A 16,826-nucleotide genomic window follows, 5' to 3' on the forward strand; every position below is an offset into this window, starting at 1 on the left:
CTTTTTATTTCTATCATGTAGTTCAGGGGTTTATAGATATATGTCCTGCATCTCATATTTCCTTTAGTGGTGCTTCTTACCCATTCTCATATCATTTACCCTAGTATTTCATGATCCTGAGGCGACTGAGAACCCTTTAATAAAGGAATCCTTTTTCACCTGAATTGTCAAGTGATACTTACCAGTGACTATCACGTAATGTTACAGGTAGTTCCATTTTCTTCCTCTTCTTTCTCTCCTTTCTTCTTTGTCACACGGTCCATTGTGTTATAGCCCACGTGTCATGATAACACTTGTACCATCTTTTCATTTAGATTCCACCTACAATTATTTACCGATTCCAGTTCTGGAATAGGCTTTCATCATCTACTCACTAGAATTCTCAAGTTCATAAGGTACTGAGACATATACATGTTCACACCATTATAAAGAACAAAGTATAAACATTGAGGTTTTTCTCACACCCTCACACAACAAACCCATGTGTGTTCATTTCCTTCACTATATAGGATTGCAAGTTTTCCATTTGTACCTTAATGGCAATGACGCTATACAATTGAACACATATCATCCTGTTATCCATATAGGTGTGTATTTACCTGCTTGACTATTTTTGGTTGTTTGATCCAGAATGTTTCTCCAGATAGGTCATGTGGAAATTTTCTTTCCTCAGTACAAATGTTTTCACTATGGCTTTGGAAAATTTTTTTGTATGTGCATCATGGTCATTTGACCCATTGTACTCTCAAGTAGCAATATATTGTACTGTTATGTTGTACTATGTACTAATTACGTGTTTATATGGTTTTGTAACCCTTTATGATCTTAGATAACTTTATCCTTGATAAAGACCTAAAAACAAGCTCGAAACGTTGGATGAATTATCCTTTTGCACAAATAAAGAATTTTCAGCATTCTAAGAGTTCTTTTCTTACGTTATTGATCACTATAGTGTGCCAGAGCTATTTCTATTGAATTGACTCTTATTTTTTCTGAGCACCTGCTATATACACAGTGAGCCAGACATATTCAATTTTCATTCAGAAGGCAGAGGGAAGCCTTAGCAGCTGAGCCTATATCTTGGCTTGTGAGCATTAGAACAGGCCGGCGATTACAGGGTAACATGAAAAATGTCCAGCTTGCATTATGACTAGAACATGACAATATCCTTTTAAGTACTAACCTATGATGCGTTCCTAAGCAGTTGATGTTATATGTTCTACATTTCATTTTCTGCATACTTTACAAGTAGTAGAATTTGCTTTGATATAGGCAACTGGATTTTCATTTTTTTTCTGTTTATCAGTAGGACTTCAAAATAACAAAGGTGATCGCCTCCCGTTGCCTGGGAACCGTCCAGGCACAAGAGGGCTATGTGTCACCAGAAGGCGCACACACTCCCTCAAGGCCGGCAGACGTGCAATCCCAGGCACCTTCCAGTACCGACCAAGGTAGCGTCCTCCGAAACTACACTTGATCTTAGCCAAAAGGCCGAGAAGCTATAACCCGAATTGGTTACGGCCTTGAGTGGCACCCTGGCCTATACCGGACACATCTTAGGGAGAGGGAGACAAACCCACGCCTACAGAAGACATTTTGTCACCCAAGCCAAACCCTTGAAAAGGCTGTTTTGCAGAGCAAAAACAAGGAGAATGGTGCTTTTTGCAGCCGCCGCCCACTGCAATGAATCTGAATAACTCCTCCTTTTGGGCACAAGCACCTCCCCTCCCCCTTGCAGTCTTTCCAATTCATGATACAAAAAGACGGACGGACAGGACAGGACAGGACCATCTGCCTGACTTTCCGTCACTGCCACCCTTTGCCATCCTTGCCCGTAGAAAGCCCTTTCATCATCCCCAAACCCTAATCTTTTCCCTTCCCTTCCCAGCTGCGTCTCACTCCCTTTCATTAGGAAGTGAGCGCAGCCTTTTCTCCGTTCTGCACATGCGCGACGTTAAACACAAATGCGCAGGCGTGCGTTCCATTAGCCTCACTGCATTCCACTCCCATACAGGAAGTGGGCACAGCTATTACTACGGTCGCACATAAAAGAACCCACGGCCACCACTGCACATAGCTGACTCCACCACAGGACACCCACTTCTACACCAACGCAGGTAAGACAGGATCGGCACCTCTATGCTCCCGTTACAATCAGGCTCAGTCACCATGTGATAACGCTCTCAACTCTTTAGTTGCAGGCTCCCCTTGCTTCACCTCCACTGGCTGTGCTGCCATTTCCTCTCCCACCTGGAAGGTATACTTTATTCCACTATTTTCCTGTATCTCTCTTCCCCCTTTTCCCATAACCTACTTTTATCTGCATTTGTGGGGTATCTATATGCTATTTACATCATAGTTTTATTCATTAATATGGAAGGGAAGAGTGCCCATGAGAGTGTTGAACTGCGGAGAGCAAAAGATTAAGCTGCTCCGATTTGCCACCATTGATAAGCTGTTCTCAGTAGATACACATGCTATCCAAACAGCAGCATCCACCATTGCTTCAGCCCACCCATTCAGTGACAGCTCACCAAGTCAGCCAGAGGAGTGGTGTAAGGAATTACACGTAGGCACTGACTCCACACCTTCACATCACAAGAAGGGGGTCTACAGGCTAGTGCAAGAATACGAGCAAGTCTTCAGCAAACATCCGCTAGACTTTTGAAAAATAAAAGGGGTCAAACACTACATCCCCACAAGTGCACACCCACCCATCAAAGAGAGATATAAGCCAAATCTACCTGCACATTACCAGTGTACCAAGGACATGTTGAGCAACATGAAGGAGGCTGGGGTTATCCGTGACAGTTGTAGCCTCTGGGCAGCTCCGTTGGTCCTGTTAAAGAAGAAGGACAGCACCACTCCCCTGTATTGAGGAATAGCTAGCTGCATTGACAACTGCAAATTATTTTTCTACCCTTGATCTCACTAGTCACTATTGGCAAGTGTCCGTTGCTGAGGCAGACCGGGAGAAGACCGCCTTTGCCACCCCGATGGGTCTCTGCGAGTTCAAAAGCATGCCCTTCGAGCTGTGCAATTTGCCAGGAACCTTCCAGAGGCTGATGGAATGCTGCTTGGGACACCGAAACTTTGAAACGGTACTGCTATACCTTTATGATGTTATTGTTTATTCTAACGCAAACAAGATTTTAGGGTGTATAAAAAGGGAGATTAGATCCGATGATCCCAACGTATTGTTACCCCTCTATAAATCACTTGTAAGGCCACATCTGGAATATGGGGTAAAGTCCTGAGCAGGTTGATAACCATTGGTTTGAGCATGGTAGGGTGTAGTACGCATCTTCCTGCATCGGTAAAAGCTGCAGAAGTCCTTGAAGATTTCCGCTTCAAAGGCAGTGCCTTGATCTGTGAGGACTCTCTCTGAGTAGCCATGAGGTCTGCATAAGTGTGCTTGGAAGACCTTCGCTGCAGTATGGGCCATTAGATCTTTGACTTGTACCACAACCATAAATCTCGAGTAGTTGTCTACCATCGTAAGTGCATACGTGAGCTCACCTCGATATTCTGCAACAAAACTCCCTTTTTCGATTTCAGTTTCAGCAAACACTCCTCTTCCTGTAGAAAATATTTATCATTACCTAAGACAGTCATTCTAATGCATGACAATATTAAGGCAATTTAGTTAAAACTTGTTTTAACTCACCTTTAAGGGGATTGATGTATTTCATGGTCAATCCAGGTTTGTCAGTGATGGCACTGACATAATGTATGGCGTCTTTTTCGGGCGTTATCCTTTGCCTTTTCATTGTGAAAATCCAGTTGCCTATATCAAAGCAAATTCTACTACTTGGAAAGTATGCAGAAAATGAAATGTAGAACATATAACATCAACTGCTTAGGAACGCATCATAGGTTAGTACTTAAAAGGATATTGTCATGTTCTAGTCATAATGCAAGCTGGGCATTTTTCATGTTACCCTGTAATCGCCGGCCTGTTCTAATGCTCACAAGCCAAGATATAGGCTCAGCTGCTAAGGCTTCCCTCTGCCTTCTGAATGAAAATTGAATATGTCTGGCTCACTGTGTATATAGCAGGTGCTCAGAAAAAATAAGAGTCAATTCAATAGAAATAGCTCTGGCACACTATAGTGATCAATAACGTAAGAAAAGAACTCTTAGAATGCTGAAAATTCTTTATTTGTGCAAAAGGATAATTCATCCAACGTTTCGAGCTTGTTTTTAGGTCTTTATCAAGGATAAAGTTATCTAAGATCATAAAGGGTTACAAAACCATATAAACACGTAATTAGTACATAGTACAACATAACAGTACAATATATTGCTACTTGAGAGTACAATGGGTCAAATGACCATGATGCACATACAAAAAAATTTTCCAAAGCCATAGTGAAAACATTTGTACTGAGGAAAGAAAATTTCCACATGACCTATCTGGAGAAACATTCTGGATCAAACAACCAAAAATAGTCAAGCAGGTAAATACACACCTATATGGATAACAGGATGATATGTGTTCAATTGTATAGCGTCATTGCCATTAAGGTACAAATGGAAAACTTGCAATCCTATATAGTGAAGGAAATGAACACATATCATATCAAAGAACACAGGAACATGGGTGTGAGAAAAACCTCAATGTTTATACTTTGTTCTTTATAATGGTGTGAACATGTATATGTCTCAGTACCTTATGAACTTGAGAATTCTAGTGAGTAGATGATGAAAGCCTATTCCAGAACTGGAATCGGTAAATAATTGTAGGTGGAATCTAAATGAAAAGATGGTACAAGTGTTATCATGACACGTGGGCTATAACACAATGGACCGTGTGACAAAGAAGAAAGGAGAGAAAGAAGAGGAAGAAAATGGAACTACCTGTAACATTACGTGATAGTCACTGGTAAGTATCACTTGACAATTCAGGTGAAAAAGGATTCCTTTATTAAAGGGTTCTCAGTCGCCTCAGGATCATGAAATACTAGGGTAAATGATATGAGAATGGGTAAGAAGCACCACTAAAGGAAATATGAGATGCAGGACATATATCTATAAACCCCTGAACTACATGATAGAAATAAAAAGAAGAAAAAAGAAAAAAAAGAAGAAAGAAGAAGAACACATAGAATGCGGAAAGAGAATGGGTACAACTACCTGAGTTACTGCAGGGAGGCCCCTGGTAGGTATTGTGAGGGTTAGTGGAATTCCTTCACTGAAGGGTTCTCAGTTGCCTCAGGTTCGTGAAAAATGCTATAGACAAATAATGCCCGGAGAAAAGGGGTTCATATACAGCGAATAATGGTAATACAAGGTACATGTGTCCCATGTAATAGTATAAATATATATATATTGTACTAAGCTCTACACCAGAAATAGAAAGTAGTCCCTCTGCCTTCTGTCTAGGTGCCCTGAGTTATGTCCTGTAAACTGTCACAGTGACCTAGACACACATGTGTAGTAGGGGAATATCCCTGCTGAGATGCCAGTGCTAGAGCACTCGTTTGCTGTGGAGTTGAACGCTATGTGAGCAGTTCTTACCTTCAATGAGCAGAAGTCTCTTTTTTCAGATTTCAATATCTCTGTGGGTATCTGGCAGAAATATGGAATACTCTTTACTGCTAAGACCCTGTACACCACTCCCACTAAAGGGGGCTTTACACGCTGCGACATCGCTAATGCGGAGTCGTTGGGGTCACGGAATTTGTGACGCACATCCGGCCGCATTAGCGATGTTGCTGCGTGTGATACCGATGAGCGATTTTGCATCGTTGCAAAAACGTGCAAAATCGCTCATCGGTGACATGGGTCTCCATTCTCGATTATCGTTACTGCAGCAGTAACGATGTAGTTCGTCGCTCCTGCGGTAGCACACATCGCTCCGTGTGACACCGCAGAAACGAGGAACCTCTCCTTACCTGCCTCCCAGCCGCTATGAGGAAGGAAGGAGGTGGGCGGGATGTTCCGGCCACTCATCTCCGCCCCTCCGCTGCTATTGGGCGGTCGCTCAGTGACGTCGCTGTGACGCCGCACGGACCGCCCCCTTAGAAAGGAGGCGGTTCGCCGGACACAGCGACGTCGCCGGGCAGGTAAGTATGTGTGACGGGTCTGGTCGGTGTTGTGCGGCATGGGCAGCGATTTGCCCGTGTCGCGCAACAGATGGGGGCGGGTACCCACACTAGCGATATCGGGACCGATATCGCAGTGTGTAAAGTAGCCTTTAGTCACATGACCAAGACTGTATCTGTGTCCCTACAACACACTTGAGACAAATGTGTGTGTGAGCCTGCATTGTGGGGTATATATAATATATTATAGAGCTGGGAAGGATCATTCTAAGCAGTGAGCTGTTCCAGTATTTGTAGGAAAATACCCAGTAGAAGCATCAAACACAGCACCAATACCTCCCATCAGTATTCCACCACAGTGCCATGTAACCCATGCCCTACACTCCCATCTACACCAATACTATACAGGCACAAACTAGTATATCTGACTAAAAGCCCCCAAAATATGAAGAACGGCCTATAGTTGAGTGTGGATATAAAATCTATGTGAGCAGAGCTAGAATAGAAATCACTGATCGCATTGAAGTCATTCTGACCATAAATCACCATGATATCAAGGTGAGGAGTTGTGTGTTACTGCTAGGAGGAAAGGGTTAACAGTGGAATATTAAGGTGCATTTCTGTGTGCAGTGTTACTAGTCAATGTAACAATTCAGTATGAGCTGCTCTTGGTGCCGGGGGAGGGAGATGCTCTCCTGAGCAAGATAGATGGGGAATGAACATGATATCTATATAGTGTAAGGCAGGGGGTCTCAAACCAGGTGATCATGTCTGATCAACTGGTTACATTATGTCTGATTACCTTGTCTAACAGTTTTTTCTCCCCTTTCTTTACCTTCCAGGTTCCCATAGTCACGTGAAATATCCCTGTTGCACTTGATTACGGCTCACTATTCACTATAGGATGTCTTATATCTAACATCACACTCTCACCCATCAGCACTCTATAGGTTTGTATAAGGTATGCGCTTACACATCCGGTCCTCCATAGGTATTTCCACTTATGTAACACTATCCCTATGATCACTCATAACTCATACCCTTGTAGTCAATTACAGCCTCCTCTCTCCCCCCCTCCCCTTCTCCCTTTCCATCTATAATTTTGCCAGTACAATATTAGTTTACATTAGGCACACACTCACATATTCCTTTCCTTAGTGATTTATTGTAATTCACATTCACATACAATTCTCTATGCCTGCCCCATTACTACATTCATACCTACTTGACCCTATCCTGATACCCCTTGTCTCACCTTGTTGGTCCCTACACCTGTTATCATGTCCTTTCCTGTGTCTGTCTTGTCACACAACACATTTTAGCATATAACTTGTGCTCCTTATTACCTGTCCTGCCTATTAGAATTATGTCCATTATGTCCATGCATGGCCCAATGAATCAAGTCTGTACTTCATATTCATGGTTTAAGCCTTTGGGTTCCAATGTGCCCAGAGTATATATCCAGAAAGATTCCCTTTCTTTGAGCTTCCTAATTCTATTGCCTCCTCTGCGTATGGCTTGGACATGTTCGATGACTTGGAATGTTAATTGGATCACTGTGTGATTATGCGTCACAAAATGGTGTGGGACTGGTAATAGAATCTGCTTACAATGTATTGTTGACTTGTGTTTAGCTCAAAGAAAGAGAATCTTTCTGGATATGTACTCTGGGCACATTAGAACCCAAGGGCTTAAACCGTGAATATGAAGTAAAGACTTGATTCATTGGGCCGTGCACCATGTCACCAAGTGTCCAATTGCATTGTCCAATGGCTCACAATGGTTATGCGTTTTCATTGGATGGATAATCGAAGCCATGTTTTTTTCCTTTCTGTTGGGTTTGTTGTGTGAGTAGCCTATAGGATTAAGTTGGTTACCGCAGGCAGTGGATTTAACTTCCTGTCTTTGGTCCAGTGGTAGATGGATTGTCTGGTCTATGAGCTGTTATTGGTTTGAATGCAGGTGAATGCCCATGGGCTGCTTATGACTGTGTAAAATAGTATTGATTCATGATGGATTTCAGACTACATGTAGATATCTTCAGTCTTTCTATCCACATCATTTAAATGAACATTATCCATGCAGCTTGAAATCCATCCAATAAGAGAAGCAACCTTGTACAACCAATCTGATAAGGGCACAGTATATCCTAAGGGAAGGTTATGTCGGATGCAGGAAGATGCGCACTACACCCTACCATGCTCAAACCAATGGTTATCAACCTGCTCAGGACTTTACCCCATATTCCAGATGTGGCCTTACAAGTGATTTATAGAGGGTTAACAATACGTTGGGATCACCGGATCTAATCTCCCTTTTTATACACCCTAAAATCTTGTTTGCTTTAGAATAAACAATAACATCATAAAGGTATAAGATGACGCCATTATTAGCGTCACCATACCGCTACTCTGCCTTCTAAAACGGTCTCTGCTCAAAACCAAACATGATGCATTGCAGGCGGAGCGCGATGAGTTGCAGCAAGAAACAGTAGTGGGTGTGGGTGATAACACACAGCCCAGCCTCGTCTCATCACAACGTGCAGTGGAGGACTATGACGAGGAGGAGGATGAAGACATGGAGCAAATCTCCGGCCAAATTGAGGATATGACATGCACACCAGTCATATCCTCGGTTCAGCGTGGCTGGCCAGAGGACAGGGTAGATGAGGAGGAGGAGGAGGAGGAGGAGGAGGACAGCATGTTCAGTCAACGTGTTGGTCAGGCTACTGAAGTCCTGGCTGTTAAGAGTCTGGCGCACATGGCTGACTTTATGGTAAGCTGCCTGTCTCGTGACCCTCGCGTTAAGAACATCTTGGCCGACAATCATTACTGGTTGGTAACACTGTTAGACCCACGCTACAAGGAGAACTTTATGTCTCTTATTCCCGAGGCGGAGAGGTCAACCAAAATGCAGCAGTTCCGGAAGGCCATAGTCACGGAAGTAGGCAAAGCATTCCCCTCACAAAACGCTAGCGGCATAGGTCAGGAATCAGTGGACAACCAAGGCGTACAGCCGAGAGAGGCACAAGTCCAATCCGCCAGAGGTAGGGGAACAGTCTTTAAGATGTGGGACAGTTTTCTCAGCCCCTCACGTACCACAGCCCCTGAGGTGCGGGGTAGTGCCACAAGAAATCCTAAGTTTGCCCAGATGCTCAAGGAGTACCTTGCAGATCGAACAACTGTACTCCGACATTCCTCTGTGCCTTACAATTATTGGGTATCCAAGGTGGACACGTGGCATGAATTGGCTCTCTACGCCTTGGAAGTCCTGGCCTGCCCTGCCGCTAGCGTTTTGTCAGAGCGTGTTTTTAGTGCCGCAGGTGGAATCATTACAGATAAACGCACCCGCCTGTCAACTGAAAATGCTGACAGGCTGACTCTGATCAAGATGAACAAGGGTTGGATTGGGCCACACTTCACCACACCACCAGCAAATGAGAGCGGAATTTAAAGTTTGTAACGGGAATTTGCCATGTACCTCCAGTCACCCATGGGTACACACTTCTGGACTTTGGATAATCGCTGGACTGCTCCTCCTTCTCCTCATGCGCCACCATGATGACCGTTACAAGAGTTAGGCCTTTGTTTCAGGTATACCCCCAGTGGTAAATTTTTTCGCCCATTCTTTGCAGAATGGACATTACAACGACAGGAGACCCGCTCCTTTGCAATGGGAACAATGTTTTGAGGCCCTCATGCACGTCTCTATGCAGGGACAACGTGGAGCCTCCCAATTTTTGGCTGCCCTGCCAAAGGGCTATACTATAATACACCCACTTCCTGACAATGGACACTTAATGTTTTGAGGCCCTCATGCACGTCTCTATCCAGGGACAACGTGGAGCCTCCCAATTTTTGGCTGCCCTGCCAAAGGGCTATACTACAAAAGACCCACTTCCTGACAATGGACACTTAATGTTTTGAGGCCCTCATGCACGTCTCTATCCAGGGACAACGTGGAGCCTCCCAATTTTTGGCTGCCCTGCCTAAGGGCTATACTATAATACACCCACTTCCTGACAATGGACACTTAATGTTTTGAGGCCCTCATGCACGTCTCTATCCAGGGACAACGTGGAGCCTCCCAATTTTTGGCTGCCCTGCCAAAGGGCTATACTACAAAAGACCCACTTCCTGACAATGGACACTTAATGTTTTGAGGCCCTCATGCACGTCTCTATCCATGGATTTGGAGCATGGAGACGATTATCTCGGGATTGCAAGATAACCAAACAAAACTTTTAGTGGATTTCTACTTATTTTATTAAATATCATCTCCACCAAACAGGACAAGCTTGCATCTGTTATAGTTTTGGAGAAAAATGTGTTCATTTCATGTATGCGCGAAATGCCTTAAAAATGGCTTTAAAATGGATTTGGAGCATGGAGACGATTATCTCGGGATTGCAAGATAACCAAACAAAACTTTTAGTGGATTTCTACTTATTTTATTAAATATCATCTCCACCAAACAGGACAAGCTTGCATCTGTTATAGTTTTGGAGAAAAATGTGTTCATTTCATGTATGCGCGAAATGCCTTAAAAATGGCTTTAAAATGGATTTGGAGCATGGAGACGATTATCTCGGGATTGCAAGATAACCAAACAAAACTTTTAGTGGATTTCTACTTATTTTATTAAATATCATCTCCACCAAACAGGACAAGCTTGCATCTGTTATAGTTTTGGAGAAAAATGTGTTCATTTCATGTATGCGCGAAATGCCTTAAAAATGGCTTTAAAATGGATTTGGAGCATGGAGACGATTATCTCGGGATTGCAAGATAACCAAACAAAACTTTTAGTGGATTTCTACTTATTTTATTAAATATCATCTCCACCAAACAGGACAAGCTTGCATCTGTTATAGTTTTGGAGAAAAATGTGTTCATTTCATGTATGCGCGAAATGCCTTAAAAATGGCTTTAAAATGGATTTGGAGCATGGAGACGATTATCTCGGGATTGCAAGATAACCAAACAAAACTTTTAGTGGATTTCTACTTATTTTATTAAATATCATCTCCACCAAACAGGACAAGCTTGCATCTGTTATAGTTTTGGAGAAAAATGTGTTCATTTCATGTATGCGCGAAATGCCTTAAAAATGGCTTTAAAATGGATTTGGAGCATGGAGACGATTATCTCGGGATTGCAAGATAACCAAACAAAACTTTTAGTGGATTTCTACTTATTTTATTAAATATCATCTCCACCAAACAGGACAAGCTTGCATCTGTTATAGTTTTGGAGAAAAATGTGTTCATTTCATGTATGCGCGAAATGCCTTAAAAATGGCTTTAAAATGGATTTGGAGCATGGAGACGATTATCTCGGGATTGCAAGATAACCAAACAAAACTTTTAGTGGATTTCTACTTATTTTATTAAATATCATCTCCACCAAACAGGACAAGCTTGCATCTGTTATAGTTTTGGAGAAAAATGTGTTCATTTCATGTATGCGCGAAATGCCTTAAAAATGGCTTTAAAATGGATTTGGAGCATGGAGACGATTATCTCGGGATTGCAAGATAACCAAACAAAACTTTTAGTGGATTTCTACTTATTTTATTAAATATCATCTCCACCAAACAGGACAAGCTTGCATCTGTTATAGTTTTGGAGAAAAATGTGTTCATTTCATGTATGCGCGAAATGCCTTAAAAATGGCTTTAAAATGGATTTGGAGCATGGAGACGATTATCTCGGGATTGCAAGATAACCAAACAAAACTTTTAGTGGATTTCTACTTATTTTATTAAATATCATCTCCACCAAACAGGACAAGCTTGCATCTGTTATAGTTTTGGAGAAAAATGTGTTCATTTCATGTATGCGCGAAATGCCTTAAAAATGGCTTTAAAATGGATTTGGAGCATGGAGACGATTATCTCGGGATTGCAAGATAACCAAACAAAACTTTTACTGGATTTCTACTTATTTTATTAAATATCATCTCCACCAAACAGGACAAGCTTGCATCTGTTATAGTTTTGGAGAAAAATGTGTTCATTTCATGTATGCGCGAAATGCCTTAAAAATGGCTTTAAAATAGATTTGGAGCATGGAGACGATTATCTCGGGATTGCAAGATAACCAAACAAAACTTTTAGTGGATTTCTACTTATTTTATTAAATATCATCTCCACCAAACAGGACAAGCTTGCATCTGTTATAGTTTTGGAGAAAAATGTGTTCATTTCATGTATGCGCGAAATGCCTTAAAAATGGCTTTAAAATGGATTTGGAGCATGGAGACGATTATCTCGGGATTGCAAGATAACCAAACAAAACTTTTAGTGGATTTCTACTTATTTTATTAAATATCATCTCCACCAAACAGGACAAGCTTGCATCTGTTATAGTTTTGGAGAAAAATGTGTTCATTTCATGTATGCGCGAAATGCCTTAAAAATGGCTTTAAAATGGATTTGGAGCATGGAGACGATTATCTCGGGATTGCAAGATAACCAAACAAAACTTTTAGTGGATTTCTACTTATTTTATTAAATATCATCTCCACCAAACAGGACAAGCTTGCATCTGTTATAGTTTTGGAGAAAAATGTGTTCATTTCATGTATGCGCGAAATGCCTTAAAAATGGCTTTAAAATGGATTTGGAGCATGGAGACGATTATCTCGGGATTGCAAGATAACCAAACAAAACTTTTAGTGGATTTCTACTTATTTTATTAAATATCATCTCCACCAAACAGGACAAGCTTGCATCTGTTATAGTTTTGGAGAAAAATGTGTTCATTTCATGTATGCGCGAAATGCCTTAAAAATGGCTTTAAAATGGATTTGGAGCATGGAGACGATTATCTCGGGATTGCAAGATAACCAAACAAAACTTTTAGTGGATTTCTACTTATTTTATTAAATATCATCTCCACCAAACAGGACAAGCTTGCATCTGTTATAGTTTTGGAGAAAAATGTGTTCATTTCATGTATGCGCGAAATGCCTTAAAAATGGCTTTAAAATGGATTTGGAGCATGGAGACGATTATCTCGGGATTGCAAGATAACCAAACAAAACTTTTAGTGGATTTCTACTTATTTTATTAAATATCATCTCCACCAAACAGGACAAGCTTGCATCTGTTATAGTTTTGGAGAAAAATGTGTTCATTTCATGTATGCGCGAAATGCCTTAAAAATGGCTTTAAAATGGATTTGGAGCATGGAGACGATTATCTCGGGATTGCAAGATAACCAAACAAAACTTTTAGTGGATTTCTACTTATTTTATTAAATATCATCTCCACCAAACAGGACAAGCTTGCATCTGTTATAGTTTTGGAGAAAAATGTGTTCATTTCATGTATGCGCGAAATGCCTTAAAAATGGCTTTAAAATGGATTTGGAGCATGGAGACGATTATCTCGGGATTGCAAGATAACCAAACAAAACTTTTAGTGGATTTCTACTTATTTTTTTAAATATCATCTCCACCAAACAGGACAAGCTTGCATCTGTTATAGTTTTGGAGAAAAATGTGTTCATTTCATGTATGCGCGAAATGCCTTAAAAATGGCTTTAAAATGGATTTGGAGCATGGAGACGATTATCTCGGGATTGCAAGATAACCAAACAAAACTTTTAGTGGATTTCTACTTATTTTATTAAATATCATCTCCACCAAACAGGACAAGCTTGCATCTGTTATAGTTTTGGAGAAAAATGTGTTCATTTCATGTATGCGCGAAATGCCTTAAAAATGGCTTTAAAATGGATTTGGAGCATGGAGACGATTATCTCGGGATTGCAAGATAACCAAACAAAACTTTTAGTGGATTTCTACTTATTTTATTAAATATCATCTCCACCAAACAGGACAAGCTTGCATCTGTTATAGTTTTGGAGAAAAATGTGTTCATTTCATGTATGCGCGAAATGCCTTAAAAATGGCTTTAAAATGGATTTGGAGCATGGAGACGATTATCTCGGGATTGCAAGATAACCAAACAAAACTTTTAGTGGATTTCTACTTATTTTATTAAATATCATCTCCACCAAACAGGACAAGCTTGCATCTGTTATAGTTTTGGAGAAAAATGTGTTCATTTCATGTATGCGCGAAATGCCTTAAAAATGGCTTTAAAATGGATTTGGAGCATGGAGACGATTATCTCGGGATTGCAAGATAACCAAACAAAACTTTTAGTGGATTTCTACTTATTTTATTAAATATCATCTCCACCAAACAGGACAAGCTTGCATCTGTTATAGTTTTGGAGAAAAATGTGTTCATTTCATGTATGCGCGAAATGCCTTAAAAATGGCTTTAAAATGGATTTGGAGCATGGAGACGATTATCTCGGGATTGCAAGATAACCAAACAAAACTTTTAGTGGATTTCTACTTATTTTATTAAATATCATCTCCACCAAACAGGACAAGCTTGCATCTGTTATAGTTTTGGAGAAAAATGTGTTCATTTCATGTATGCGCGAAATGCCTTAAAAATGGCTTTAAAATGGATTTGGAGCATGGAGACGATTATCTCGGGATTGCAAGATAACCAAACAAAACTTTTAGTGGATTTCTACTTATTTTATTAAATATCATCTCCACCAAACAGGACAAGCTTGCATCTGTTATAGTTTTGGAGAAAAATGTGTTCATTTCATGTATGCGCGAAATGCCTTAAAAATGGCTTTAAAATGGATTTGGAGCATGGAGACGATTATCTCGGGATTGCAAGATAACCAAACAAAACTTTTAGTGGATTTCTACTTATTTTATTAAATATCATCTCCACCAAACAGGACAAGCTTGCATCTGTTATAGTTTTGGAGAAAAATGTGTTCATTTCATGTATGCGCGAAATGCCTTAAAAATGGCTTTAAAATGGATTTGGAGCATGGAGACGATTATCTCGGGATTGCAAGATAACCAAACAAAACTTTTAGTGGATTTCTACTTATTTTATTAAATATCATCTCCACCAAACAGGACAAGCTTGCATCTGTTATAGTTTTGGAGAAAAATGTGTTCATTTCATGTATGCGCGAAATGCCTTAAAAATGGCTTTAAAATGGATTTGGAGCATGGAGACGATTATCTCGGGATTGCAAGATAACCAAACAAAACTTTTAGTGGATTTCTACTTATTTTATTAAATATCATCTCCACCAAACAGGACAAGCTTGCATCTGTTATAGTTTTGGAGAAAAATGTGTTCATTTCATGTATGCGCGAAATGCCTTAAAAATGGCTTTAAAATGGATTTGGAGCATGGAGACGATTATCTCGGGATTGCAAGATAACCAAACAAAACTTTTAGTGGATTTCTACTTATTTTATTAAATATCATCTCCACCAAACAGGACAAGCTTGCATCTGTTATAGTTTTGGAGAAAAATGTGTTCATTTCATGTATGCGCGAAATGCCTTAAAAATGGCTTTAAAATGGATTTGGAGCATGGAGACGATTATCTCGGGATTGCAAGATAACCAAACAAAACTTTTAGTGGATTTCTACTTATTTTATTAAATATCATCTCCACCAAACAGGACAAGCTTGCATCTGTTATAGTTTTGGAGAAAAATGTGTTCATTTCATGTATGCGCGAAATGCCTTAAAAATGGCTTTAAAATGGATTTGGAGCATGGAGACGATTATCTCGGGATTGCAAGATAACCAAACAAAACTTTTAGTGGATTTCTACTTATTTTATTAAATATCATCTCCACCAAACAGGACAAGCTTGCATCTGTTATAGTTTTGGAGAAAAATGTGTTCATTTCATGTATGCGCGAAATGCCTTAAAAATGGCTTTAAAATGGATTTGGAGCATGGAGACGATTATCTCGGGATTGCAAGATAACCAAACAAAACTTTTAGTGGATTTCTACTTATTTTATTAAATATCATCTCCACCAAACAGGACAAGCTTGCATCTGTTATAGTTTTGGAGAAAAATGTGTTCATTTCATGTATGCGCGAAATGCCTTAAAAATGGCTTTAAAATGGATTTGGAGCATGGAGACGATTATCTCGGGATTGCAAGATAACCAAACAAAACTTTTAGTGGATTTCTACTTATTTTATTAAATATCATCTCCACCAAACAGGACAAGCTTGCATCTGTTATAGTTTTGGAGAAAAATGTGTTCATTTCATGTATGCGCGAAATGCCTTAAAAATGGCTTTAAAATGGATTTGGAGCATGGAGACGATTATCTCGGGATTGCAAGATAACCAAACAAAACTTTTAGTGGATTTCTACTTATTTTATTAAATATCATCTCCACCAAACAGGACAAGCTTGCATCTGTTATAGTTTTGGAGAAAAATGTGTTCATTTCATGTATGCGCGAAATGCCTTAAAAATGGCTTTAAAATGGATTTGGAGCATGGAGACGATTATCTCGGGATTGCAAGATAACCAAACAAAACTTTTAGTGGATTTCTACTTATTTTATTAAATATCATCTCCACCAAACAGGACAAGCTTGCATCTGTTATAGTTTTGGAGAAAAATGTGTTCATTTCATGTATGCGCGAAATGCCTTAAAAATGGCTTTAAAATGGATTTGGAGCATGGAGACGATTATCTCGGGATTGCAAGATAACCAAACAAAACTTTTAGTGGATTTCTACTTATTTTATTAAATATCATCTCCACCAAACAGGACAAGCTTGCATCTGTTATAGTTTTGGAGAAAAATGTGTTCATTTCATGTATGCGCGAAATGCCTTAAAAATGGCTTTAAAATGGATTTGGAGCATGGAGACGATTATCTCGGGATTGCAAGATAACCAA

This window comes from Anomaloglossus baeobatrachus, unplaced genomic scaffold (genome assembly GCF_048569485.1).
Source record: "Anomaloglossus baeobatrachus isolate aAnoBae1 unplaced genomic scaffold, aAnoBae1.hap1 Scaffold_66, whole genome shotgun sequence".
Classification (NCBI taxonomy): domain Eukaryota; kingdom Metazoa; phylum Chordata; class Amphibia; order Anura; family Aromobatidae; genus Anomaloglossus; species Anomaloglossus baeobatrachus.